This window comes from Anser brachyrhynchus (assembly GCF_964034855.1).
Source record: "Anser brachyrhynchus genome assembly, chromosome: 1".
Taxonomy (NCBI): domain Eukaryota; kingdom Metazoa; phylum Chordata; class Aves; order Anseriformes; family Anatidae; genus Anser; species Anser brachyrhynchus.
The window spans coordinates 145,053,347-145,080,351 of record NC_137694.1 but is presented as its reverse complement, the minus strand read 5'-3'; the positions used below and the strand labels follow the sequence as shown (position 1 = coordinate 145,080,351).

At 37.2% G+C, this 27,005-nt stretch overlaps 1 long non-coding RNA gene across 1 annotated transcript in view; it reads right to left on the bottom strand.

The window, feature by feature from the left end:
* The window catches only part of LOC308198949, a 42,866-nt gene extending 16,366 nt beyond the window's left edge, over positions 1–26,500 (bottom strand). Inside the window, exons 1-3 of the long non-coding RNA XR_013954295.1 lie at positions 24,242–26,500; positions 23,876–23,913; positions 7,757–7,796 (exon numbers count right to left, since the gene is read on the bottom strand). This is a non-coding gene — a long non-coding RNA (uncharacterized lncRNA). The remainder of the gene's footprint in view (positions 1–7,756; positions 7,797–23,875; positions 23,914–24,241) is intronic.
* Between the last annotated feature and the right edge of the window lie 505 nt (positions 26,501–27,005).

Sequence of the window (27,005 nt, the reverse complement as noted above, 5' to 3'; positions counted from 1 at the left end):
TGAAGTAGCTGAAAGAACCCCCTATATGGACATCTCCTGCCAACAACCATTCCAATGCCAGCAATAAATTCCCAGACTAAACAGTTTAAATTTGGCATTCTCATTTGTGATGCTGTACTTATGCTATACTCACAAAATTGATTCTCTGAATTCAAAGTATCCTAGCAAATGAATTATTAGAAATATGAAAATTTTGATGACAACCATATGTCTACAGCAAATTAATTTGATATTTGAACAGAACACTATTCTTAACAAGAGAAATTTGTGGTGGTTTGGATCATAATAGCTACAGTCAGGGTCAGTCAGCTTTCCGTTCTAATTCATACTTTCAGGAAACTAAACCTAAGGCTTACTGGAGCCCGAAAACGAGCTCTCAGATGAGGCAAGCTGCTTTTTTTGTAACCAATGAAAATACTATTTTTTTTTTGGTATTAAATATCTTTTTTTTTTTTCCTGAAGTTCACCTGATTTAAAAAACAGAACAATACAAACAAACAAACAAAAAACACAAAACCACAAATCTCTTGCATAACTAAAATTGTTTTCAATTTAAATTGGAATTTGTCCGAGAACTAGTTCAGAATGGTTTAGGTATTCTGACAATGAAAACAGAAGAAGTACGACTGTTTAAAAATGGACTGCAAAACAAAACAAATAGAAAAAGCTTCACAAGCATTTTTAAATGTGGACTTAATATGTGTGTGTAGCAGCTGGATTGACACAATGGACCCTAACGGCTCCTTCAGGTTCCTTTCATACTCTGTTATTCACTCTGCAGTCAGAGTAGCAAAAACAATTTTTGGGGGAAAAAGCCTATATTTTTGCAAGCAGCTGCATGTAGACAATGACACAGGCGATGTTATCATATGACTGTCCCAATAGAGAAGTGCTCTTGTTTATCTGAAGTATTTAGTATCTGGATATAAGGTGGTCCATGGATTAGAATGGGATGCAAGTCAGAGCAGGATTTGGGCCAGGGCTGTGAGACCTTTAGTTGCCAGATTCCATAACCAAAAATAATGCATCCTGGCCCTTTATTTCCTCACCTGCCTGTTTACAAAGACCACTCACATGTAAAAAATGTTGCTTACTTAAGTAAGCTCTTTTTCTGATAGAAATAATGAAAGATGTTTAGGATTTATTGAGCAATTTTATCTGATTTATGAAAGCCACTTTTGTCCACTCTACTCTTTTCTATTACAAGTAAGTGTACTGTACTGGGAATACAGAGCTAATGCCCTCGAGGAAGACCATGTGACTGCAATTATTTATGAATTAACATGTCACAGATTTGAAGCTTTGAGACAAACACATTTCCCAGCTGCACATTTGTGACTTCTGAGTTTGTAAATGGAACAGATGAAATAATGACTCGCTCTTCCTCTCTATTCCTCTTACATATAGGTTAGTTTACTTGCTGGGTATGTAAAGACAGGTAGGAATACTTATGTAGATATTTACCATTCACAGAGTGTAAATTAAACATGCCATTCCTTTATCAGCTATGATAACAAATGCTTGATGCCAGACTATATTTCCCTACTAGTGATGCTATCATTGTTTTTAATACCTCATTTGCCTTTAGAGATACAGAAATAATTTCTGAATGCTAATGCTGCTTAAAGCCAACACAATGCAGGAGTAAAACCCTACAAGTAAAGAGTGAACTGCTTTAAAAAGCACAGTAACATATGCTTAGCCAATGCTTTAACTTGATTTGTGCTTTGGGAGCCGAACAATAATTTGACTGATATTATTAGATACATACTTGCATGGTTTGTCCTGCAAACTTAAAAGTCAAGCTGAAATCAAACTCAGATGTCTTAATCGATAGCACAAACATAAAGGCAAGAAATATACATAGAATACATATGGTTTTGCTGTCAGATATAAACAAGTGTATCTGATACACATACACACATATATTTGTTAGCTGACTATGTAAATTGAGATGAAAGCCCATTTTCAAGCATGACCTGTGATAAACAAATGCATATAAATAAACAATAAACCAAGATAACACTAGAATAACATCAATTAAAACAATTACAACAACTTCTAGTCATCACGAAGTATTGTTTCAGTTCCATCTTAAAACAGGAAAAGCTCCCAATTGTTCTTAAATCGACTGGTAACTGATTCCACATTTGTGTAGCCTTGAAACAAAAAGCTTTTTATCCCTAGTTTGTATTCATTCTAGGACATGGTGGTTCCACAGCCTGAATAGAGTGTAATGTATAAGCTGCTCTAAGTGAATGTAGCAGGTTGAAATAGTGGTCACTGATTGACATAGTGCTATAATTGCTATTTTATATACAAATTTTAAAAGTAAGACTTTGCAGGGAAAAGTTGTCATATTCAAAGTTGACATGACTCGTAAGTTGGAAGTGCAATTCAGATCTATGTAATTTTACACAGCATTTGATATTGTGCCAGATAAACATGCATAAGTACAGAAAAAAAATATATATATAAAAAAACAAAACACCTTGGAATTCTGATAACCATTTCTTGCTAAACACAATAATAAAACAACCTCTTCATTCCTATTTGCAAACAGCAAAGTATAGAAGTTAACAGTGATTTTTTATGTATATACATTTATAATGCACTCATTTTCTGTCTCTTTTCTAAACATATAAATAAACCATCAAAAATTATTTCCTGTTCTTTAGAACCATTTGTTTTCCAGGTACTGCTTTCCACTTTTTCCCTAGATAAATCCTCAGTAGTCTGGAGAACTGGTAAGATGATGACATCAAAAGGGACAACAGATTGAAAGCTGTTTAATAACAGAAGGATGGGACATTTACATTATACTATTTAAAAGTTGTCATTTTATTTCTATTAGCACTTCTAGGACTTAAATTCCCGACAAACACATGGGAAAAAGGCTCAGTCGGCCCTTTAGGAAAGGGCTCTGAATACTGCCAGTTGCAAAGTTCTCTAGAAAGTCTTCATGAAAAAGGGGGGAAGTGTACCAAGATTTGATGCTGCCAAAGTCAAAAATAAAGCAAAGATAAAAGTGAGAAAACTCAGTGGCTGTTTTTTCTTTATAATTCACAAAGGCACAGTAAAGGACAGAGCAAAAAGGAGTAATTTTTACCCTTTTCCGCTCTTTTATATAGGCCAGGTTCAGGGGATTGCTGCACTGCCACTGAACCCCTGAAAAGGAATATTCTGAAAATAGAAAAAGGAAGGGTGGCATGTCTGGAAAGGCGAGATGTCTGCGTGAGAAAGGCATTTTGGAAAAGAGCCTGTCGCCCACAAAGTGCTCCAGAATAAAGTAATCAAAACTGTGTCTGAGGCAAGTCATGACTTCTGCAAGCAGACAGGAAAGAAGGCCCATGTCGTCACTACTGGTGCCCATAAGTGGTGTGGACAGAATACTGTGCACTGACCCTTTCACAAGCACATGAGAAGAAGCACACAGACTTGCTTTGCCCCTGAGCACCCACTACTGCATCAGGTCAGTGGTCACAGTTTGCTACTGCTCAGTATCAGCCACTTCCCTCAGATCAATGGAGGAACTGCAAAAATTGAGTTTCACAGAAAGTGGACTGCTCAGATGGAGGAAATATATCCATGCATCAATTTATGACATTGGAGACTGCAAAACTGCTGGACCAAAGCATTGCAAATGGAAGAAGAGGACAGTAGGTCATGGTTAATACTTTCACAGAGGTGGCTCACTTTCCAACCAGTCTGAGCTCTACCTCCTGTGCTGCTGTCTACCACAATGCCCTTTTATTCTGGTTTCATGCTAAGGATGAGGATTTTGAAATCTAATGCCATGTCTGCCCAAGAAGTGAACCATGCTATTTTTAGCTTCCCAGCACCTGCAAAGACACAGAATGCAACTGTCCTGGAAGGTGAGCAATTCAGTCAGCCCAGCTGCCTGCAGTAGCTCAGTAGCTAACAGAGTCCAGTTTTATTCTCACAGTTAATCACATTATGTCTTACAGAAATATCTTTTGTCTTTTTTTTTTTTTTTTTTTTTGTGAATGCAAAGAAATATCTGGAGGGGAAAAAAAAAGCACCGAGATCAAAAACTTGGCCCCAAAGTAAATGCGAGGAAAAGGTCTCAAGTTGTGCCAGGGGAGCTTAGAATTGGACATTAGGAAGAATTTCTTCATGGATAGGGTGGGCAGTCATTGAAATGGGCAGCCCAGGGAAGTAGTGGAGTCCGCATCTCCTAAGCCATGAAAGAGATGAGTGTATGTGGCACTAAGGGACATGAACCTAGTAATGGGACTCTGTTGGTCAGGTTGACAGTTGGACTTCATAGAATCATAGAATACTTTGGATTGGAAGGGACCATAAAGACCATCTACTTCCACCCCCACCCCCACCTCCCCCCCCCACTGTGGGCAGGGATGCCACCCACCAGACCAGGTTACTCAAAGCCCCGTCCAATCTGACCTTGAACACCTCCAAGGTTGGGTTGGGACATCCACAACTTCTCTGGGCAACATGTTCCAGTGCCTCACCACCCTCTGAATGAAGACTTTCCTCCTAACATCTAATCTAAATCTCCCCTCTTTTAGTTTAAAGCTGTTCTCCCTTGTCCCATCTCTATCTGCCCGTCTAGAAAGTCTCTCCTCTCTCTTTTTTATAGGTCTCTTTTAAGCACTCAAAATCTGCAATGAGGTCTCCCCAGAGCCTTCTCTTCTCCAGCCTGAACAACCCCTGCACTTTCATTCTTATTGGACTTATTGAAGCTCATCAAGTTCATGTTGGACAACTTCTCAAGCTTGTCCAGGTTCCTTTGGATGGCATCTCTTCCTTCTGTTGTATCAACTGCACCACTCAGCTTAGTGTCAAACTTGTTGAAGGTGCACTCAAATCCATGGCATGTGTCATTGATAAAGATATTAAACAACACCAGTCCCAAGGTGGACCCCTGAAGGACACCACTCTTCACCAGACTCCACCTAGATATAGAGACATCGACCACAAATCTCTGGATGCCCTTCAAATCCATTTCTCTACAATGCAGAGATAAGGAAGTTGTATGGGATTATGTCAAAGGCCTTACAGGTAGATGATATCAGTTGGCCTTACAGGTAGATGATATCAGCTGGTCTTCCCTTGTTGTTTGATATAGTTATTCCAATGCCTGATTGATCAGGCAGTTACTCCGTCATTTGTCACCAGATTGGTCAGGCACGGTTTGTACTCGATGAAGTCATGCTGGCTGTCTTGGATCACGTCTTTGTCTTGTATGTGTCTTAATATTGCTTCCAGGAGGATCTGTTACATGATCCTTTCTACCATTTTTAGAAATTGGAATGATATTTCCCTTTTTCCAGTCACCAGGGACTTCACCTGACTGCCAGAACTTTTCAAATATGATAGAGAGAGATTTGACAACTCCATCAGCCAGTTCCCTCAGGACCCTGGGATGCATGTCATGGGGTCCCATCGACTTGTACCTGTTCATTTCATTCATCAGGTGGTCTTGGTCTTGAACCTGCTTTTCACTTACAATGGGAGGGACTTTACTTCCCCAAACCCTGTCTAAAGATTTAGGGACTTGAGAGATGTGGGAAGACTGACTGGAAGTGAAGAATGAGGCAAAAAACTTGGGTACCTCAGCCTTCTAAAGAGTCTGACATTACTAGATCTCCCTTCTCATTTATCAGAGGGGGTGCACTCTCCATGGCCTTTCTTTTCTAGCCAAGGTACCTATAGAATCCCTTCTTGTTCTTTGCTTCCCTTACCAAGCTCATCTCCATCTGTGCCTTGGCTTTCCTGATCCCATCCCTGCACATCCAGACAGCATCCCTGTACTCTTCCCAGGCCACATGTTCCTACATCCACTGACTGTGTATTTCCTTCTTGCCTCTTGGTTTGACCATCAGGTCCTTGCTCAGCCATGCTTGTCTCCTGTCTTCCCTGCTTGCTTTCTTACCTATAGGAATGGAGAGAGCTCTTGTGCTCTAAGGAAAGTGCCCTTAAAGAGCTGCCTGTTCCAATCAGTTCCTCTGTTCCTAAAGACAGTGTCCCAGGGGATCATACCACTAGTTCTTTAAACACCTGGAAGTTCAGTTTTCTAAAATTCAGGGTCTCAACTTTGATTTTTGCCGGGCCCATATTCCTCCAGATCCTGAACTCAACCAGGATGTAGTCTGTGCAGCTCAGACTGTCTCTGATCTCTTTAATGAGTTCATCTTCACTAGTGAGCACCAGGTCCAGCAACGCTTCTTCTCTGGTTGTTTTGTCTAATAACTGGACCAGGAATTTACCCTTGATGCACTCCAGGAGTGTACTGGATTTATTACAGCCTGCTGTGTAGCTTTTCCAGCAGATATCTGGGTGGTCGAAATCCCCCATCAGGATGAAAGCCTACAAGTGTGATGCTTCTTGTAGCTGAAGCAAGGAGGTCTCATAAACATGCTCCCTGTCATCACACAGCCTTTAGTAAAACCCAACCACAAGGTGTCTGTATTTGGTCTGATCCTTAATTTTTACCCACAAGCTCTCAAGCTGATCCTGTTTTTTTTTTTTTCCTTTCCTTTTTCTTCTTTTTTTTTTTCTTTTCTTAGAGACAGTTCTTTGCAACCTATCAATTTCTTAACAGAGAGCAACACCCCCAACCCTCCTTCTCTGTCTGTCTCTTCTGAAAAGCTTGTAGCCCTCAATTCTGTTCCACTTGGGTAATTCAACCCACCATGTTTCTGTGATAGCAATTAGTTCATAGATTTCTAATTGCACTGTGGTTTCCAACTCATCCAGATTACTTCCCATGCTGCATATACTGGTGTAGAGGTACCTCATCTGGGCTATGAGCTGCACCACCTTTTTAGAGGAGCCCTCCCTCATTCCTTTGGGACAATTCACAGGTATTCCCCTGTTGCTTCCTAAGGTGTCAGAGTTCCTTGTTTCTTTTTTGTTACTCAGAAGTGCATTCCCTTCCCCCTCTGAACCTAGTTTAAAGCTCTACTAATAAATCCAACCAGCTTGTTGCCCAGAACAGTGTTGCCTCATCTAGTAAGGTGTTCCCCATCTGGTAACAGCATGCCCAGTCTCTTGAAGGTGCATCCAAGATTGTAGAATCCCAGACCCTGAGTGTGGCACCAGCCATGCAGCCAATCATTCACCTGATTTGTTCATCTGGGAGGATAGAGAAAAACACTACCTGCACTCTTGATTCCTTCAACATCTTTCTGAGGACATAAAGTCTCCTTTGATATTTTGGAATCTCCTAAATGTTGTAGGATTTGGTGATCTTGAAGGTCTTTTCTACCCTAGATAATTCTATGATTCTGTAATTCCAAAGTGACTGAGTTGCATCCCAAATTTTTGCTTTGAATATCAAGGTAGATCTTTAATAAGGGATTTGCATATCACTGATATTTAAATCCTGCACAAGATGAAGGACTGGCAAAAAAAAAAAAAAAAAGATACATTTTGTTTTGGTCATTCCTCTGGAATTTGACCAAGCCACAGTCACATTTAGGTTCTGACACATGTTAATGGTGCCACAGCTAGATCCTGACTACTGAGAACATCTGATCAGAAATGGATGATTCTCAGCATCAGTAGAGAAGAAAAAAAGCAAAGCAAAACAAAACAACAACAAAAATAGAAAATCAAAATTGAAAAAGGACAGACAGAATAAGAGAATAAGTGGACGTTAACATAATAGCCTCATATGATTAAGAGGGAGTCTGTAAGCAAAGTAATGATAATCAGTCTAAAAGCTCTGTAGAACAACACCAAGGCACTGTTAGTTGGAACCTACACTTACCTGGTAATATTATGAGTAGTTGCCCTGGAGTCCTAAAGTCCTACAAACCAAAATAAAAATAAATGTTACAAAATGAAAATTATCAGTTAATGAAAAGTTATGCAGTAATGACAAACTGGTAAAAACTTGTCAAAGTTTGAACCTAGTAATCAAAGTTATGTACCTTTAAACTCTACACCTACATAAAAACAATCTTTTCTGAAATCACAAAACAGATGAATGATACTGCATCAGATGCTACAGCACATCATCTAATGAGTTGCCAATTACAGGAGAGCATTTTCCAGTAAGATGGTAGCTATATGCTAACTCCACTGGAAACTAGGATAGCTCTGCAACAAGCCTGACCTACTGCTATGGCATTGTAACTTTAAAACGTGGTCAGTCAGTAACTTATGTCCAATGGGTCTCAGAACGGCAGTTATAACTGTTTGTGTATTTGCTACATCAGTGTCTTTATTATTCATGCAGTTTCTTCCCTAGAATCGTCTCATGATTGCTGAGAGGAACCAAAGGCTCTGACACTCTTTACCTGAATATATCTGGTAATTTTGCCCTTAATTAATACAGTGGCTCTTCACAATGGAAGATGGTGAGAAGTGAGAAGAATTTTCTGAAGTTTAAATTGTTTCTTTCTATTCATAATTGTATTCTTTCTATTTTTTCATACAAAAGGAAACAAGATTTTTTTTCTTCTTGTTATTGAAAAACTGTGCATCTGCTTCTGATACAGTAATCACATTTTACATGAAATAGCCCAGAACTCAGCACAAGAGAAACTTAATTTTAATAACAGCAAACTAACCTTGAAATTTCAGCTGAATTCTTTAGGTAAGATATTCCAAAAGTAAATAATATGTCTTTTTTTTTAATTCTCACAGCAGGAAAATTTGGAAGGGTTATGTTCAGGGACAAATTAAATTTTAAGAAAGGGCATCTTGGCTCTCCTAGCCATGAAACTAAGACAAGAAGCATCCTCTGTGACTGCCTAGGTTAATCAAAATGGTTTAATTATTTTTCTAGATGAAATCATGATTGTTTCTACAAAGTGCCTAGATTCTGTGAGAGAGGAGAGTGAAAGATATCTATTTCTCCAAGCTAAGAAGACGCTGGTGACCAGGCGACAGGCAGGAAAAACTATGACTAGATACCCCAAAAGAACAATAGCTAAAAGCAGTTGTGAGAGAACATTTGAAACCCACAGATAACTTTGGAAAAGCTAAAGGAGTTGTATCCTGGAAGATGTGGGAAGGAAGAAAGGCCTGTAATTATCTTGACACTTTCTAGCAACACAGGGTTTAGGCAGTAAAAAGAATCAGCTTGATTGATAGAAAACAGCTGAGATGGAAATAGAGTCCAAACTGTTCACCTGATTCAGTCAGGTGTTTAATGGGTAATCCCAGTACCGTTAGGCCAAGCTATATCCAGCATAGACTAGGGTCCTGAGACACTTTTTTTAATGGCTTCCCAAAACCATGGGACTTCCAGTTCTTCTACCTGATTTAAAATATTTAAAAGATAATGCAAGTTAGGAGAGTAGTTCTCCAAAACTATTGCTGGAAGAGAAGCACAATTCCTAAGTGTAAATACTGTACCAGGTAGGTTGGTCTGTTTTCACGGGATATGAAGCTCTCTGACACTGAGGAACAGAGGAAGTTGAGGGAAATGAAATATCAGTATACCTCTGATATGCATAGAGGACAGGTCTTGGCTGAGAAAAACATGTTCACTGAGATTGCAGGTTTCTAAGTAGGAAAGTAAATCTTAGAAGAAGGAGGGGTTTCTGCAACTAGTTTATGGAAACAAAATGATGACACTTTGGAGAATCTAAGGAAAGACACCAGACAGGAAAAGAATGAGTTGGTACGGCAAGTGGATCTAAACAGCTCCTGATCCATAAGGAATTACAGTAAGTTAAAAAAAAAAAAAAGTAAGTTAAAAGTTGCAGAGGACTAGGATTCAGGCACTTTGGGTAGCTTCTTATCTTACAGTGACACTGACAGTCAGATCATGAGGACAGAGAGGCAGAAGAATTTGAAATAACAGAATAAAACATCTAGTGAAGGAGCTATCTTCACTTTTTCATCTTCTTGCAAATTAAGTTTTTTTTTTCTTTTTTTTTTTATTGGTTTGCTACCTTTCAAAACATAACGTGCAGAAAAAGCAGACTTAACTAGATTATTTGATTATTATTTTTCAATTTCTTTGCAAACTAACTTGCTATGGCAGATAATGGTCTGCCTGAAAATCTGTTTTTTCAGTCCTCTGACAGGAGCCACAGTGAAATTGGGAGAGGTCAAAAGAAGTCAGCTGCCATTTTCACTACCATTTTTTATGGAAATGGGCAACAGATTGGTGAAGACATTGTGAAGGCTCTAAGGCAATCACTCTTTCAATTTGTCCAATATTAGTTTCAATAAGAACCGAGAACAGAAACAATTGCCAGCAGTCCCTAGTTGATTTGTTAAGATTCACTCTTGTCCACTTCAAATCACCTTTGACATTTACGAGCTCAACTTTGCAAACATCATTTGAGAATTATTATTTTATTTGATGCCTCTATTATGCTTGCGCCTAAGCTACCACAATGCTAAAAGTGATGTATAGGTATCAAGAACACCACTTTTTTTAACACATCTACTCATGGAAAAGAAGGAAGCTTTTGTTGTTATATACAGAACCAATACGTCCACCATTACACACGCAAGATATATTAGTTTGAGAAGATTTATGTGTATATATCCAAAGTGAATTTGAAAAAAAGAGAGATCCAATTTGGAAGACATTTATAATAAGACTACCATATTGCTAGCATATTAGCCTTCCCCTCTACCTACTTTCCTGTAGAAAAACTATCTTCATAGAGCTCACAGTGTATTACAAACAAAAAAATGCTAATAGAGAACATCTAAATCAGTCTAGGTTTTCATTCTTTGCAACACGCAACAGGTTGCATGTAGCTCTCCACTGCAGAATCTCAGGAGCAAGAAGAAAGATAAAACTGCAAAACACAGTAAATATGGTATTGGCAAATAGTCCTGGAAGAGAAACTCTCAATGTGGTTATGATTCTAGTGCAGGTACTTTAGAGGCTGGAAGGAAATATCTATCTGGGTGAAACAGTTTGTGAGATCATGACCAAGACAGAGAGAGAAAATAATATTAGTGTGGGAAAGGTGCTGTTCAGTAACTAGTGCATATTCTTGCAGAAAAGATGCCACTTAGCCTGGAGCAAAAATTGTACAGCACGAGCATTCTGCCTACTGTCCATGAAAATGGAAAATCATTTGAATGCAAATGACAGAAGAGTGGAACAGGCAATGCTGGGGACCATATTTAAGGAAATCTGAACTGCTGTGTGGGTTTGGTAAAGCACAACATGTCTACAATGGATTCTGTGCTGGAATGCAGAGATAGCCAGACTGGCTTTAAACAGTTGGGACCCCAGACAGGTTATGGCACAGGTCATCCTACGTGTAATTAAAAGAAAAAAAATACACTCAAGGAAGGAAAGTTAGCATTTTTGTTAGGGTTTGCACATAACTGTTACAGAAGAATAATCTTGTAGGGAGTGCTCCTCTGTGAGAGGAAAGTTGAAGATGGAGGTAAGCCAGAGTGACCAAAATTTATAAAGCATGTATAAATAAATTCTGGACACCTTTAGATTATTAAATCTGACATGCCTTGCAAGTACCTAATAACAATAACTTTTAGGCATTATGAAAATGCTTACTTGCAATTGTTTTAGCAGAGTTTTTGTCTGTGTATGTTTAAAAGAGAATTTAAAAGTTTATTCAAATACTATAATGTAAAAAGTAAATAAATCTGAAGTGTGCAGAACTAATAGTAATAAAAAGATGAAGACATTTCCTCTCTGCTTGATTGGGTGCAGAATAGCATGCTTTAAAGAATAAACCGTCAAATACTCAGTGTGCGTAAAGCTTTTCTCATTGGTTGCAAGTAAGCTACAAAATTTCCTATTGACTTCACTGAAGAAGGGTCAATCCCACTAACATCTTGATATTTGCTCCCACTTACCTTTTTTTTTATTTTTTATTTTATTTGCTCCCATTTACTTTTCACTTGTGACTTTAAAATATAAGTGACAATGAAGCATTGTCTCTATAGTATATAAATGGGAGCTTATTTCCTGCATTTACTCTGGTTTTCTTAGGGGAAAGGGGATTTACAGTTAATAACAAATCCTGTTCCACATTTGGATTATTCCTGTGTACGGTAAAAACTCCTTGAATTTCAAATAATGCCAATTTCCATTCCTTCAGCTGGAGAGGCAGTGGGGACTCTGGTGCGTGCTTTTTATCTCAGAATTGTAAGTGCTGTGGTAAAGGACTCAGCCATAAATAATCTCATGTGTCACCAAAGCTGGTGATAAGCAAATGCTTGCGGAAAAGCCCTGCTCCCTAATCTTCACAGACCCATCACGTCACACTGAGACAGTCTCCACAGCAGGTGAGTTGCAGTGACCACATGAAGGTACAATGGGTATGGCCATCCCAGTCTTTGATCCCTTTGCATTGCTGTATGGAAATAGCATGGAAATCTTCACCACCCTCGACTGCTACCAGTAATCGATATGGGCATATGGAGAATGATTTAAGTGATTATCAAAACTGTTTTTAACAGTATTTTATCAGATGGCAGCAACTTTCAAAAAAAAAAAAAGAAAAAAAAGAGCTGAACAGTATCAAACTTCCAACCCAACGTTACATAATCAGACAAATACAGAGAAACACGGTCTTGATTTCTGAGAATATATTTCTAATAAAAGATTTTTTAATAAAGGAAAATGAACAAGAAGAGTATTTTGAAACTTCAGCAAGAGAATTTATTTAAAAATATGACAAACTTGGATATAAGCAGAAGTAATGTTTAGTTTGTCTGCTATTATATTCTTTTTGTTTAATGTATTTGCCAGGTTTCTTTCTGGGACATCCATTATTACAGTATGCTAATATTCACTTAATCCTACTACAACTAATTAAATGTCCCCCTTAACAAGTCTCTTACTTTCTGCCTACAGAATTAGACCTAATGAAATATATCAATGTTGAAGACTCAAATGATGGCGGTCATTTTCCCTACAAAAAAATTATAACCAGTAAAGATCACACACGTAACATTACAGTGACAACATCTAGAGAGTGGGAGCAGCATGGTAATGATATTCAAACAGGAACCAGCACCCCCTCAACCCTGGAACCATTAATAACTTCAGCTGGAACAATTGACAGAGGGGAAATGAATCATTCCCTTTGACGAGAACAAAACTATATTAAAATGTAATAGTTTATTAAACAACTGACTTTGGAAGTTAAATTACTAAATTGTATCTCCATGGGTTTTAAGAAGTACTGTCTGATCAGAATAATGGATTGCCTACAAACTTTTATCTTAGCCATCGCCTCCAGAGTTACTGTACTTAATTATTTAAACATTGTATTAATGAAACATGGTATACTGGTAAGAAAACTACTTTTATCACCATACATGAAAGACAAAAAATATTTGTGGTTTACACTGCACAACTGAATTTGCATCTTCCTTGCACATAGTAAAAAAGTCCTCTTTCCAGCTGCTCTGCCTGCAAGGATTTGCAGAACTAATTTAATGGCTAACATTTTTTCTTGATGATATTATTATTATTATTATTATTATTAATCCAGAAAAGAATCATTTAAAATCTTTTGGTGCACCTGTTGCGCTGCATTATGACCCACCTGTGATTTCAATTTATGCCATATGAGAACGTCACTGGAGCATCAGACTGTGTCATGCACAAAACTCGAGAAGTTTTGGAAACTGATGCTATATCACATTTTATAATGGATATCTGTACATATAACATATATGTTTCTATACATAGAAACAAGAGGGCTATTTAAAGTTCTAAAAACAAGGGAAAATAAAATAGATATGACATGAATGAGGTTATGTAAAACCATTCTTATTTCTACATATGTCTTCTGGGGTATGAAAACCTCTTCTGAGCAATGAAGACTGCTCCTTGAACTATTGAGAATTTAGTAGCAATTGTAGATTGGCGTCTTTTTGTAGTGGAGCAGCCACAAGGGGGGAGTAAGACACATTTTTAAGTGAGTTTCATCTGTTTGCCACCATTAAGAGGAACATCATAAAATACAAAAACTTGGAAAAAATCCATATTCTGTGGGTATAGAGTGTTGAGATGAATGCTTCTTCCTCATCTCTACTCAGAGTAATAGTTTCTCTCCTGTCACTTGAAACCTCTCCCCCCAGTTCTTTTCTGGTCCTATCATCTTCTACAAATGCCATCCTCCCTTTCTCCTTGACCAACTGTCCCAAGAGGGATAAAAGCATTTGGCAAAGTGCTCTGGAGCACAGGAAAGACCAAAACTTAGGTACTTAAATGGAAAATGCAGAAATGAACAAAATATTAATCATTTGAGCTTACAGTTAAGCACCTTTGAGAGTCCTTAAGAAGAGAGACTTGGCTTGGAAACCTGCAATATGAACACACTCATTGAATAATCATGTTTTGTGGAAGGAGATTTCAAATACATTGCAGAATCCTGTACAGAAGACTGAAGCAGTGTTTCTTTTTTTCTGTTCACAAGACATGACAGAATATCCCTTTGCAAAGCACATTTTGCAGTCCTTCAGCCTCTTCATTGGAAAAAAATGGTGACAATCATTTTTCTCTGCCTTGCAATTGTATTGCAAAAACTAATGATGACAATGTTCTGCAAGAAATGCTTGGAGAGTATTTAAAATGCTAGAAATGCTAAAAAGTAATTCCTTAGTTTCCTAAGCAGTACATTAAAAATCTAACTGCTATTATGTAGCAACCCTTTACAGCCAGAAAAGCAGATGCACCCTGGATTAAAACAAGTTCTTCTCCCTCTCCCTCTCACCCCCCCAAAAAAGGAAACAAACAAACAAACAAAAAAAAAACAAACAAAAAGACACCAAGCAAACAAACAAACAAACAAAATACCACAAACCAATAATTCACAATTTTCTTAGGGAAGAAACAAAAAACACATGATCTGAGTTCTGCTTGGTGGTAGTAAGGCTTCCAGTAATGTATTGCGTCCACTTTTTCACCACTGTCCTTAAAAACAAATATGGACCAAGAGCAGAGGTGAGAAGAGAACAATGAAACCGATCAGAAAATAAGACCTATGAAAGAATGATGAAGGCAATACAGCTGTTCTGTCTAAAAGTAAAGAAGACTGGGAGAGAAATGATAGCAGCTGAGAGATATGTAAGAGAAGGAGAATTATCTGTATGACAAGCCCAATGTGGATAGCACAAGAAGTAAATCTTGAATCACAGCAAGAGGGATTCAGGTTAGACATTATGAAAAAAAAAAAAAAAAGTCTAATTGTGGGAAAAGCTAAGCACTTGAGAAGAACACTTACCTCACCTGGTGAGACTGTGGGATCTCCACTGCTGGGAGACTTCAAGAACAAGTTAGGCAGATAACTGTCAGATGTGTCCAAGGTCCTGCCATTTTCTTGGACTCACTGATGAAGAGAGTCCTGTTTCCTGTGATTCTAAGTTTCACCATCCAGTCTGCACAGACAGTGAAAAATGATTTATTTTTTTATTTTTTATTTTTTGGTGAGCTACAGAGACCAGACACTTAATGTGTGGAAGCCATTAATGAAAAACAAGCTTAAAGAATCTTCCAAAAATATTCACCTGCATTTCAATGTGGGAAGGCAATAACCTATTGCTGAAGGAATCCTGGTCTACCGACAGGAAGAGGACGAGGAAATGAATTCTCCTTGGAAATTTCCTTCTGTGTGGTAGCCAAGCCTGCAGGATAACTTTCCCAGAATTGTTCTCCCTCCACTTACACACAGCTGTTGGAAAGGAGCTCTCTGAAGACTGCACAGATGGTAGAAGGGTCAAGATGGTGGTGAACTCATGCTCCAGGAGGAGTATGAAGCCTCACAGGAGGTGGTTCTGTCATATTTTTCTGTGTGGGAAAGGGTCCCATCTGAGGATGGACAGGTAGTTGGTTTTTGGGGAGTTGTAAGGATACTGGATGTCACCGCATAACCAGTGGATCCAGGATCATTAGATTAGTGTACAGTTAGCCTGTACACTGAGAGTGGTTATTTATCCAGAATATCTAGATGGTAGCTCATTGCTCTCACTGAATTGTTGAATGCCTGGAAATATCAAGCAAATGATTGCTGTCTATGAGTTCTGCTTGGGTAAGAAAAGGAAGATCTGATGTGCTTTTGGAAGGTCAAAGAGCAAACTGACATAAGAGCCAGTGCCTCCACACAAAGTAATGACTGTTGGTTTCACAGACCCATGCTATAACCACTCCTGTGCTCTTAGCAGAACCACAACAAGGACTTGCTTCTTTATCATTCCCTTCTTAGTGACCTCAGACTGGAAGATGAGCAGGGCTCACAGACAGAATAAGGATGAGAAGATTTATATTTTGAACAGAAAAGGCAGGAGCAATACAGAGAAGAGGTGAAATTCAGACAGGTGTTTATATTTTTTATACTTCTTGTTCAAATGAATCCTCAAATACTTGTGGCCTTGTAGAACTACAGCCATTGGCCTGTGGCTAGCACGAATATGGTATAACCTTTGCTGTAATCCTTTTGAAGAGGCTGCAGAAAATTATGTTCCTTGATCACATGAGAAACTGGATCTAAGGGTTTCCCTTCATCAGCTCTCTTAGTTTACCCACGTAATCAATTCCTGGTGCCAAGAACTTTTGTCTCTTCTTTGTCTTGGTGTCCTTCGCACAACTGTTTCTGTCTTTGCTCCTATTGTCTTAATTCTCTCCCTCTTTCACTGAAGAAAAAACAGTCAGTTTTAGCAAACAACCTACAGCCACTGTTTTTCTCACTACAAAACCACACACTGCATTCATCATGGGTTATGGTTACACATTTGCAGGCAGAGTTTTTTTGAATGCCTTTCAGTATAATAAATTGGGAACACAGGATTTCAGAAGACTTGGGTTCTGTTTGTCAGTGCACCACAGTGTTGATGCTTACTTGAATGACTACTGCAGGAGAACAATGAGTCACCCAGCAATGAAGATTTAAGGCCATGTTATTGACAGTTGCCTTTTAGAGCATTTTGTTCTTTGTGTTCTGGAGAACACACACCACTTTGGGAACCTGCTGACGGCCAGTCCTTTATTTGGGAGAGGGAAGGTGTGATATTACACTTCAGTTTTATCCAACTTGTCCTCCAAGTGGTAAATATGTGTGTGTGGGTATGCACATATGCAAAGAAAACTTAAAATAATTTATGAAGGAATTACAAAATCCAATATGCCATAATCTTGCTTACTAAAGTACAAAAGAAACCAAAAACTCCTCCCACATGTTAACAGCTAAACATTAGTCTACTTGAAAATACAACTGTGGGAAAAAAAATAAATAAATAAAATTGCACTAACAAACTTACACCACCATAAAACAATGTACTCGAGGACTTCAGCAAGATAAGCTACTTGTAATAGTCTCTTGTTTTGCCAACACATTACTCTATGAGAGAACATCTGTAAATCCTGATGTAATAACTTACTTTGGATTAAATTCCATTCAGAAAACTTCCTGTGCTTTCAATAAACAATATGTAAATACATAGCATACAACATATCTAAGTGTTAGGAAATGGGGTTCAGCTTTCCATCTGCTGTTGAAGCTGAGGAAGTATTCATCTATCCTACCTTTCTTCTGACTCCTCTAAATCTTATGACCCTGTCAGAGGTACCCACAGCTCCCCTTAATTTTCAGTTATCTTTAATCAATCAATTCGGAAAATAAATTTTAACCTGGAAACAGAAGACATCATCCAAATTAGAATGGTGTTTAAACAAGGTGGAATTAGGTAGAATATATGGTTTAAAACAGACTTCTTTTTGTGCTGACAAAATTTATGGCCAAGAAAGCTGTAAAATCCTTCTCTCAAGACAGTTTTTCTACATTTGCTGCCTGGACATTTGGTTTTGCATTACGGTGAGATGAGAGTTGGTATGGGTAAATTGTGAAGTGAAATATTGATTCTCATCAAAATTATCTGATGGAGGCAGCTTAAGAGTATCATACTGATATTGTTAAAAGTAGGGTTGACAATATAGAGTATTTAGCAGCATTAGGGTGGTGTAGGAATATTGCACTGAGAGAACACTATTTCTTAATAAAGACTTACCATTGCCTTTGAAACTGGAGGGTAAATTGATGCATTTATCTCACAGAATTCAAATATCACATACATAAATATCTTCAGACATCACAATAATATCATTCTTTGTGTATTTTCTAAGGAGGCCTGTCCCCTGAATTGTCTATAAACCAGCATCTTAACTCTCCCCGTAAATGTTTTCCCCAAATTCTCAAAGGAAATAGGAAAAGAACTCATTAAAATTACATAACAGGCTGGTCTGGAACTGACAAAACCAAGAATTTCACCATTAAGATTGAAACTCCATCTTTGAGACACCCTGTTGTGCTTTGTTGCATTTTAATAAGTGTTCACCTGACCCTCTGCCAGTTAATTATGGGGATCTTCAGAATTTTGTTCTGTCCCCCTTGCTCTTCGATGTGCTTCTTTGCTTTTTTCACTTCTATTTTTAGGGACCTTAACGTGAGCTATCGTTGCTAACCTGATAACACCCAGATCTACTTTGCTCTTTTAGCTGATCCTACTGAAGCAGCTTTTAGTCTTTTCATCCTACGTTCCTAAAGTGCAAATTGGGATCTTAACTGAATTGAGAGAGAGAGAGAGAGAGAGAGAAAGAATCTCAAAATTAGATCCTCTTCTCCCTTTTTGCCACTAACCTACTAAAAAGTAGCTCTAAGTTTTCAGTTCCATTAGATGAAAATCTGTATGCTCTTTAAAGTATGGATAAGAGTATGGGTGTACTGGTGGACCTCATTTAGACTTTTTTTTTCTTTTTCCTTATCCTTTAAATTTACTTATTTCTATTCACTTTGGGTTTCTCATGTAAATATAAGAAGAGATTGAGAAGACACCATAAATCTTCCCACAACGTTTTCTCTCTTGTCCCTATTTGAAGGTGTAGGAATCTCCTTTTATTACCTCCCCACCAAAGAACAATGCATATATCCAGGAAAATTTTAATTCAGATGACAGAGAAGAAGGGGAAAGAAATATGTGGAAGAAAATATTTCCTAATACCTCCTGTGGCTGCTCTTTGCAACAAGAAGATTTTCTGGGTTACTCCTGAAAGTAACGTAGGTTAGAGAAGGTAAAGGGAATTAATTTCCTCTGAAATGTAATCTGTCACCCATGAGGAGACATTACGTTGTCTGGTAAAGTAAAGGAATCTCAGAAGGGGACAGTAGAAAAGTTAGAAGTCATAAAAGAAAAAAAAATCAAAAGTATGTGATCATTTGGAGGTTCCTTGGTATGATGGCAGTAGAGAAGATTTTTCAAAACGCTGTAGACAAACATTTACATTTTTATACTTCTATGAAACACTCATCAGAATCTTCTCAGATGTGTCCATCACTAGAGAAATTTAATGAATACTATTTTACTAGTGGAATTTTCCCACTGAATGCAAATGATTCCAAAAGTTTATATTCAGAATGTCTCATGCGTTTCTTTGTTAGACAGCTGGTAGAGGGAAAGGGTTGCAAAAATAAAGAAAATTATATATAATGAATAACCAATTGCAGTAGATGCTAGGAAACTAAACATATTTTTATTGTGAGGACATAATGCTGCTATAACCTAACCTTCCCCACCCCTATAGGGTAAAGAACATTTAATGAAGGAGAGGATGCTTTTATTAATCTGTAGTCCATTTCTGTGCTATATAATATTCATTAGACTAGTAATTTCTTCCACCCACCCCTTATTTTGTAGATGAAATTCTTTTTCCAACATTTGGTAAGGAAAGACCATTAGTTAACTAACACACATTATTTATTTTTGCAATATAATCATTGAAGTCTTAACAAATGTATATGCCCCAACACATAGGAGGTCATCTTATATTTTGTTTTGAGAAAATCTTTCAACTTGTGGATTATCAAGACTCAAAACTTCTGTTCCTTGAACATATCTAAAACTGTGGATTCCCTGGGTGTATCTTAATTTCAATAAAGTCATCTCAGTGGTGTATTTTCCACTACTGTGTATATGTCACAAATAACATGATTTTTGATTTTCTGGTCACTTTTTTTTTCCTTTTTTTTTTTTTTTTTTTCAGTATCCAAACTCTCTTCTCCTCTCCCTGCTCAGGAAATAGTAGATTATTGATATAGTTGCTGGGCTAAGCTCTTTGGTTCTACCTCTACTCCTAAACAAATTAATGCCTGCCTATTAGCTCTGCTTCTTTAGCTTTGGTCCAAAGCCAGTTTTCTGTTTACACTCAGCTATTTGATCAGTTACTTATATCATTTTATTAGATTTTCTTTAGAAATGAATTGTAGGAAGAACATCTCTTTAGAGTGGAGAATACCTCTTAAATACCTAAAGCTGAGAAAAATATAAATTTATTTTTGTGGTCAAGAAAGACAACTTTCTGAAAGCCTGAAACATTATCAAATGAAAGTTTATGTGATGGCATTTATTTTTACAACATACTGTTGCTCCAGTGAACTTGAACAGCAAGTCTGTGATTAATATTTCTCTCTTAATCTCTCTCTCTCTCTTTTTTTTTTTTTTTTTTAATATAGTTTCTAAGGAGACTACTGGGTAAAAATATCCCAAACCAAACCAATGCTACACTTCACCTCTTTTGGACTTTGAACACAATTGGTTCATATGCTTACTTATTGACAGGATATTATTGCTTTCCTTTGATATGTAATTTTACAGTATCTGCTTATAGTCAACTGCCCTTTGATATGTAATTTTATAATATTTGCTACCAGTTTCTCAGACCCTTTTTATTGGTGCTGGCTAAATCAGGTGTATAATGCATCAGTATGAGGAGTTTGAGTGGAACAACAATCAGTTGTCCACTAATTCTGCTGATTGGTCCCAAGTCTAGCCTTATGAAAGATTTCTGCCCCTTTTTCCAAAATTTTGCTGATTAGTCTGACCTGGCTTGGGCAAGGGGCTACTGCCAAATCTGTAGGCCCTGATCTTGCAGTCAAATCTTCATATCTGGGATGACACTGACCTCAGCAAGTTTTTAGGCAGACAACTATACATTTGTTCCAGGAATGTTTCTATCTGTTTCTACCGGTTGCTGAGTTGATGAGAATTTCCAAATATCTGGAGATGAGCAAATACACCAATCATACAGGTCCTCATCTTCTATATGGTCACAATAACTGTATCTGTCCATGTATCACTTGTACACCCCAGGGACCCTGGTGACAGTGTTCTCCAAATATATATATATATATCTCCCCATATAGACACAGTTATATCTGCATATGTATATATACTGTCATCATATAGTATATTTGCACAAATATACATACAAATATGTATTTATATATATAAAATTAAATATAGGTCTCCTGAGTGCATTCGTCCGGTTCCATATATTCTGTGTTGGAGATAATCTGTTTTCTCCCATAGGATTCTGGACACAGGTCTGACTTGTCTCAATCATGTCACCTCATTCAGGTAAAGCATAAAAAGTAAGAGCAAGGTCAAAGAACTGAGAATAATAACGAACTTTCCATTAAAAAAAAATAAGAAGAATACATATATAAATATGCTAGATTAATGAGTACCTTGGGCTTTTTTACAATTATAAAGTGCAAGAAGTAGCTGATTTAGGATTTGGGTTCTGTTTCTTTTCTTAAACACACAAATATAAATAAGAAGAAACACTGCTAAGTCCAGTGAGTGCAGTCTTATTAAAACTATCTAAGAATGAGGTCTTTCTTCCTGGACTTTGGACTAATATTTTTATAGTTTTCTTTCTGTTGGAGTGATAAATGCAAACCAAACTTCCAAAATCCATTGCCTGTTCTTTTACTGATCCAGAAAATGACCGCAAGACATAGCTCTAATAAACCAATCTAAAAAAGGAACTCTGATCTCCTAAGTCCACTGAAATAATGTTTGCATTAATTTCTGGTTGTAATAGCAAGTATGTAATTAATAGACTATATCAAGAACTGGGAGTGTATTCTTGAGTTTACATTATTTTCCTTTACTGGAGTGAATATCTTTCTTTTCAAAAAATATTTAATTCCTGGAAATAAAGAAACAGTGCTTCTATTAATTTCCTTGAGTATTTTATATAAAACTGTTGCTTATTTTCAAGTGATTCATGGGTGTATATATATATATATATATTTAATACAGTTATTGACATAATGTAGAACACACTTTGTGCAACAAAAAGACTGCTAGGACTGTGAATTTTATAAAGGAATCAGGATACTCTGGGTACACTGTAGTACAATACCTAGAGTTTAGTTTCTTTTAAAACTTATATTTAACTGATAAAATGGAATTATGGTAAATTCGAACTTAAAACTCATTTTTATAAACTTTGATTACATTACAGAGTTGGTGACTTGGAAAACATCCCAATGATACCTGAGGGGTGTAGAGAGAGGATTAGATATACTGAGGAAAAAACACACAGAAGTGATCATTTTCCCACTGTATCCATTTAAAAAGCTGTAGTTCTTGTTTCTTCCAAATGTAGCCTCTTTGCAATTTTCTTACTGCCTCAAATTTGTTAAAAGGAATGTGACGCCACTACAAATAGTTTCTTTAAAGTCTCCTCAAGCTGCATTTCACTTTGTAAGCATCTCAAAACAACTCAGTATGCAGGGCTAGATCTTGCCCCCTCCCACATTCAGAGAACTCTGCTGGAGTTCACTCTGGTTAATGCATGCAGTTGAAACTAAGCTTTGGCCTACCCTGATTTACAGGAAGGCCAGTGGGGAATCTTCTTTTTACTTCTCTTTTCTCCAAACTTTTCTTGGACAAGCCTTTGCCCCTCCAGCTGCCACATTTCTTTTTCGTTACTACTATTATTGTTATTACTTAATTTAAGGGATATGAGAAGAAAATGAATTTTCAAGTCCCAGACCTCTGCTCCATGAAGACCCACATGGTTATGCCAAGGGCTTGTGCGACAGGACAATTCAGAAAGTCAGAAACTGAAATATGAATTGGGTTGTAAGACGAAAGCTGGAGTAACATATAAAATCTGGAATCAAAAATTGCTAAACTGAACAGAAAGTGTTATAACTGACCATGTATTTCTTTAAGATTTTGCTGAACAAGTTGCTTTTATTAATTTTACCTGCCACAAAGGGATGTTGCATACAATAGTAATTTTGTGTTTGTAAGTCACCTTGAAGACATAAATTCCCACAAAGTGTCAGCACTCTATATAATATGGTATATATATATATATATATATTTTGGTTAAATTCTGGAGGTAGAAAGATTGAATTTGTCTATGGTGTTACAATTGTATTCTAACTCAGTAAGGAAAGAGAATAATACATATAAAAATGCATAATAATCAAAATTAAAACAAAATAATAAAAAAAAAACTTTTGCCTTTTGTTTCAAGTAAATTTGATGCTAATTTTGTTTCATGTGACAACCCCTCCCCCCCAAAAAAAAATCAAAAATCACAGACAACAGATAGTTTCTTTGGCAAAGAAACACACTTAGAAGAGAAAGTTCACATCGAGAGGAGTCTTGCAGGCATCCTGTTGCCCTGTCCAAAAGCTGCTTCAGAGGATAAAACAGTGGTCATTTCCCCAAATACCAGCCCTCCTCTGATAGATGGGGCAGCAGCAGCAAGGAGTGTGCTGCACAGTCTCTCCTGGAATGCTTTAGGCTTTAGGATAAATACTAATATTTAGACAGAGGAATATTTACGGATATTCCCCTAGCCAAATGCTGCAGCTGTAAGTGTAGATGGCAAAGCTGCATCTGAAGATGGCAAAGCAGCCAGACCCCTTCCTAAGGGTGTTTTTTTTTTTTTTCCTTTTCTTTTTTCCCTCTGCTAACTAGAATGGGTGACTGCTTTTCTGCCTAAACAGCTCTAAAGGGCTATGAAAACTGAAGTCCTTCAAAGCTGTTAAAGGTTTCCTCGGATTTACAATAAAATTCTTCATTACAAATCTCCTAGTAAAATCTTTGAAGCATTGCAAGCAGTACTTACATAATTGTCCATTAAGTCAGTATTTGTGTATTCAACACCTAGAAAATAAGGAAAGTGAATGTGGATAGGGAAGGAAAAAAAGGCAGAGGAGGAAACGGAAAAAAAAAAAAAAAAGAAAAAGAAAAAGAAAAACCCTACCCTCCAACAGCCATGCAGCTATTAAACATATGCCAAAGTAAACAATAGTGTTAGGGTCTGCCATAGCTTTGCCCTGCAGGTAGACGGCAGGCGGCACAGAAGGAAAGCAAATGGAAAGGAAAAGAGAAAGACAGTACAGGATGTGGATGAGATGCCGAGCCCTGAGAGCATGAACGGCCTGATTGTGATCCTCAAGTCACACCATCAGCCATGCAAAACAGGACATACCTTTCTGGCTTGCTGGTTCTGTCGGCTGAAACAAAGCAGTCCCATTCTCAGCGGGAGGCCAAATCAAAATGAAATTTTATTTAGTCTGCACTGTCCCCAGATTGGGTTTCAGAATGACTGCTTTAGGAGATAGCATGGATGTGGCTGATGCATGCTTTGCATATGAAACTGCAATAGAAAAAAAAATCTACATAATCAAAAAAATCTGTGCTGTGTGTATAGCAAAAACCCCTGGACGTTAGTGAATCAGCTACAATGGATGTTTTAAAAAATGACCTTTCTGAATAAAATGCACATTTGTGTTCTGCAATACTATTTGCAATAAATATATTATAGATCATTTTGCATGTAATTATTTGGAATCTGCCCTGAGAGACTGAAATATAAAATCTTTTTTTTTTTTTTTTTTTTTTAATCACGGAGCAGAATTACAGTTTGGAAACAAATGCAGAGAAAATATCTATCTAAAGAGGATTTCTCTGTCTTGCAGTGGCTGTTAGTGATTGAACCTCTGAATCCTCTTCAATTTAATGTTTTGTTTAAGTCCCTTCTTCCCTTCTTCCCAGAGTATCCAATGGCCTACTGCAGTAAAGAACGTTTTTTTTTTTTTTTTTTTTTTTTGTACCACTGATCTAATTCATCCCACCTTGCACTTTTAGGAAAGGATCCATTCTTTGATTACACATTTAATTTTCCAGGCTGTTAATAAATAAAAAAGATCATCAACTAATAGCATTTTCAGCAGAAGTTAGAAAAAAGGCAAGGAGTAGTCTACAGAATATGCAGGGCATACACCATGTAATGCCTTTGTTGTCAGTTATGCTGCAAATGAGATTTTCAAATAGGATTTGAAATAGAATAGGCAGGACAGTGATCAACACAGTGCAACATCCAGGAAAGAGAAGTTGAGCACAGTGTTCTGTAAGACAAGGGGGCAGAATGGAGTCTGTTTGTAAATACCTATTATTATCCAAAGAAAACACTTATCACTGCTTGATTTTGCCACGCGAGCCACTTGGAATAGGTGATACCAGTAATTTTGTATGTGCACGTCTGTGTGGGCATGGGTGTTTGTATTTATCTGTGTGCAGTGCATGTAAGGCTGTAGTCTGTGTACATATCCATGTTTGATGGTTACACTGTAAAAGAAAGCCAAAGGCAGAACAAACAATGCACGTTTTCAATTGACAGATATTTCTATGCTAAAACAAGCAGTGCTAATACTGTACTCTATAGCATATGGGCAACCAAAGAATGGGAAGGAAAAAAAAAAAGGCACCATAAAATCTTTAAGAATGTAAAGGGGATAACTATCCCAAATAAACAATACAGATAAAAACTTCCAAGAATAATGAGATACAGTGCAAATCATTCACACAATGTGCTTTCACACAGCAATGACGGAAGTCACTGACAACAATGCAACCATGTGCAGATACTCCTTGGAGAAACAGTCGAGCAAATTTTGTAATTCTATCTTCTGTGCTTTGCAGGCTGAGTTTGTGACTGTGTAACGAAACGTGCTAGAATACTGGTGCTTTAAAATTAAGCATTGGGCATTATGGAAGGTAACTTCATAACGAGTTTTCCTATTGCTATTTAAAGCTAGAAATCCATAAGGAGCACAGTGAAAAATATAACATTTGTTCTCCTTATGTCTTGGAACAACTGTTTTTATATTTGTAGTCATCCTAACTGTTGTTCCAAACAAGATATTCAGATAGTCCCCAGCCTCATGCTGTATCATATTTATTCTGATGTATATCTCTTAGTAAAGCTTTGTCTACATTGAATTAATTCGATTTTTTTTTGTGTGTGTGTGTTATTATTTTTATAAGTGCTTTTTTTTTTTTTTTTTTTTTTCTCACAGAACTTCCCACTTCAGGGAAAAAGAAATATGTGATTGCTTTAAAAATAGAAGACCAAAACCAAAGCTAGTATTCCCAAAATTCAATGCACCTGGCATTCACTTTATACCTAATAAGCATCCGTGAATATGCAAATGTTCAATGTCTCCAGTAACCTCATTAATTTATTCCTCAGGCAATCAAAGAATGTGAACCAGTCCTCTGCTACTAATACTGGAAGTGGTATGCTGTTCAGCATTGCGAGAATCAGCTGAAAGCACATTCTGCATATTGAAAAACTGTTTCATCTTTCTTCCTTCCTTTGCCACTCTGATTCAAACAAAGGCTTCCCACCTCAGTTTACATAGCTGACAGGAAAAGTTGAAAAATGCCAAAAAATAATTAAGACACACATATATATATATTATAAATATATTCATGTGCATGTATACCATGCTGGGAAGATAAACAGTTTCAAGAGATATCAGCAGAATTCCAGTTTCAAAAGTACCTGAATTTTCTTATTTATTTATTTGGAGGGGGGAAGCTTGGGAAGGGGAGGGTGGGAAGAAATGACCTGCCTCCTCCTCTGCCGAGCAGCTGAATAATCTTTTCCTTTGCCCACATTAAAAGCCCTGAATAATGTTTATAAAATGTTAGGGAATCCCGGTAGGTTTCCTATTTAACAAGCCATGTATGACAAATCACAGTGTAATGTACTACGTTCTTAATCTTTAATTAGAATGTGAATATCTGCGAGAGAACGCAGTTAACTTTGACACATTAAATCTTCTGGTTAAAGTGCCTTACAGGAAGTGCAAAGATGAAACACTGCAACAATCTACTGCCTCTCTCCATTCACCCAGACAGTTGGGGAAGGATGATAACATCTTGTAATACCTGCTCTGTAGTAATTA